This window comes from Pelophylax lessonae (assembly GCF_965119305.1).
Source record: "Pelophylax lessonae genome assembly, chromosome: 3".
NCBI lineage: Eukaryota > Metazoa > Chordata > Amphibia > Anura > Ranidae > Pelophylax > Pelophylax lessonae.
Window position 1 is genome coordinate 46625039 of NC_138770.1, and position 3249 is coordinate 46628287.

A 3249-nucleotide genomic window follows, 5' to 3' on the forward strand; every position below is an offset into this window, starting at 1 on the left:
ACCCATGCTCTAAATGGAGGCAAAACATCCCGTCCATCTCCAGATTTCAGAGTCCGGTTGACCACCAGATCCTTCAGAATCCAGAGCATCCCCAAATCCTATAAAGCCATGAAAATCACCAGGTACTCCAGAGCCAAGAGCATCCAGAAATCCTCTAAAGCCTAGATCACCACCAGTTCCTCCAGAGCCCAGTGCATCCCCAGGTCCCCTATAGACCAGAGAACCACTAGATCCTCCAGGGTCAAGTGCATTAATAGATCCCCTATAACCCAAGGCATCCCCAGAACCCTGTAAAGTCCAGAGAACCACCAAATCTTCCAGAGCCCAAAGCATCTCCAGATCTCATTAAGCACAAGGCATTCCCAGATCCTCCAGAACAGAGAGCACCCCCAGATCATATTAAGGGTAGGGCATTCCCAGATCCCCCAGAGTCTCCCAGAGCCCAGGTAATCCCCAGATGCCTTGAAGCCCAGAGAACAACCAGATTGTTTAGAGCCAAGGGCACCCCTAGGCTCATGACATCCACTGATCTCTTAAAGCCCAGATCAGCTCAAGAGCTGGCAGAACCTAGGTAATCCCCAGATTCCATTAATCTTAGGGCATTCCCAAATTTCACAGCACATACCTGGATCCTCCAGAGCCCAGTACAATGCCACATTCCCCATAGCCCAGGGCATTCCCAGATCCATCACAGCCCAGAGCATCCTTGAATTACCAAAAGATCACTGCATCCCCAGAGCCCAAGCCAACCTCAGATACTTCAGACCTGAGAGAACTCCAAGATCCCCTAGAGCAGTGATGGCGAACCTTGGCACCCCAGATGTTTTTGAACTACATTTCCCGTGAAGCTCATGCACTCTGCAGTGTAGTTGGGCATCATGGGAAATGTAGTTCCAAAACATCTGGGGTGCCAAGGTTCGCCATCACTGCCCTAGAGTCTAGGGAGCCCACAGATCTCACAGAGCCAAATTGCCCCAAACCCAGGGCATTCTCATATTCCCCACAGCCTAGAACATTCCAGAATCCCCTTGTGCCCATGACACCCTATGGTCCTCCAGAGCTCAGAGCATCCTCGGACCCCCTATAGCCCAGGGCATCCCCAAATCCCCCAGAATCCAGGGCATTCCCAGATCCCCCAGATCATCCCAAATTCCAAAGGGCCCAGGACATCCGCAGAACCTAGAGCAGGAGGGCAGAACGTAGTAAGCTCCTCAGGGTGAGGCTAATCTGGACATCCTTGGCACTATATGAGGGTTTTTTGCAGAAACTCAAAAGCTCTATAAATGAATGGGAAAATAAATAAACATATTGCACCACAAAAAAATAATGATCTGGGAACTATGTGTCAAACTCTAAGGGTTTCCTTGGAAATGACTGAAACCCCTAAACCTCGGATGTGGTCACTGTGTAGTCATAATGCAACAAACGCAGTCACTAAGGGGGATATTTACTTCCAGAGCCCAAAGCATCTCCAGATCTCATTAAGCACAAGGCATTCCTAGATCCTCCAGAACCCAGAGCATCCCCCGATCCTATTAAGGGCAGGGCATTCCCAGATCCCCCCAGAGTCCCCCAGAGCCCAGGTAATCCCCAGATGCATTTAAGCCCAGAGAACAACCAGTTTGTTTAGAGCCAAGGGCACCCCTAGATCCCCTAAGGCTCAGGGCATCCACTGATCTCTTAAAGCCCAGATCAGCTCCAGAGCTGGCAGAACCTAGGTAATCCCTAGATACCATTAATCTTAGGGCATTCCCAAATTTCACAGCACATACCTGGATACTCCAGAGCCCAGTACAATGCCACATTCCCCATAGCCCAGGGCATTCCCAGATCCATCACAGCCCAGAGCATCCTTGAATTACCAAAAACTCACTGCATCCCCAAATAACCCAGAGCCCAAGATCCTTCAGACCTGAGAGAACTCCAAGATCCCCTAGAGCAGTGATGGTGAACCTTGGCACCCCAGATGTTTTGGAACTACATTTCCCATAATACTCAACCACGCTGCAGAGTGCATGAGCTTCATGGGAAATGTAGTTCCAAAACATCTGGGATGCCAAGGTTCGCCATCATTGCCCTAGAGTCTAGGGAGCCCACAGATCTCACAGAGCCAAATTGCCCCAAACCCAGGGCATTCTCATATTCTCCACAGCCTAGAACATTCCAGAATCCCCTTGTGCCCATGACACCCTATGGTCCTCCAAAGCTCAGAACATCCTCGAACCCCCTATAGCCCAGGGCATCCCCAAATCCCCCAGAGCCCAGGGCATTCCCAGATCCCCCAGATCATCCCAAATTCCAAAGAGCCCGGGACATCCGCAGAACATAGAGCAGGAGGGCAGAACGTAGTAAGCTCCTCAGGGTGAGGCTAATCTGGACATCCTTGGCCCCATATGAGGGTTGTGTGCAGAAACGCCAAAGCTCTATAAATGAATGGGAAAATAAATAAACATATTGCACCGCAAAAAATAATGATCTGGGAACTATGTGTCAAGCTCTAAGAGTTTCCTTGGAAATGGCTGAAACCCCTAAACCTCGGATGTGGTCACTGTGTAGTCATAATGCAACAAACGCAGTCACTAAGGGGGATATTTACTAAAACCGGAGTCGGAGTAACTTCGACTTTAACAATAAAACCTGGAATATGATTGGTATCTATGCAGATCTGCACCAGATTCTTTGTTCACCAGTTTTACTAAATATCCCGCACGTGTCACCAAATTCAAAATCCTGATTGAGCCCCAGAAATATCTCCACTCATAAAAAGAACAACAAAAAGTGGAAGACCTCCAGATTAGCCCACCACCACAGCAGGGGCCCCAATGTGTCCCATTCCTAGGGATCCCCAGCCTGCCCCCGGCAATACTCACACACCGTCCACGCTCTCTGTGTCTCACACAGTCCTCCAGTCTCTGCTCTCACAGGACTTGTTTGTTCCCTCGTTATCAGATAATAATGTAATCATTAAACTTTCTGGTTAAACTTCAAGCAAAGTTTTCCTGAGTGCTGAGAAAAACAGCCAGAAAGAGAAAACACCATGCACCCTCCACCATGGGACATTACATCACACCCTGATCACTGGTCCTTTTTATTTCTGCTTTACAAATTGATATAAAAAGTTTAAATGCAAGCAGTAAATGGTAAAAATAGGACTAATGGAAGACAATTTAGGATGCCCTGGCTTGGTTCGAGTGTTGTTCAGTAAACACTAACCACTTGCCTACCGGGCCAATTCTGCCATCTCTCTCA

General features: G+C 48.6%; 1 protein-coding gene across 2 annotated transcripts in view; it reads right to left on the reverse strand.

The window, feature by feature from the left end:
• GCKR (glucokinase regulator) overlaps positions 1–3009 on the reverse strand; it is a 77134-nt gene extending 74125 nt beyond the window's left edge. The window contains exon 1 of one of the 2 annotated variants that reach the window (XM_082249033.1): positions 2867–2902. The gene's annotated coding sequence lies outside the window, so the exon portion shown is untranslated. Of the gene's footprint in view, positions 1–2866 lie in introns of both variants that reach the window. The other variant, XM_082249032.1, reaches the window with a different exon arrangement.
• Positions 3010–3249: the final 240 nt, after the last annotated feature.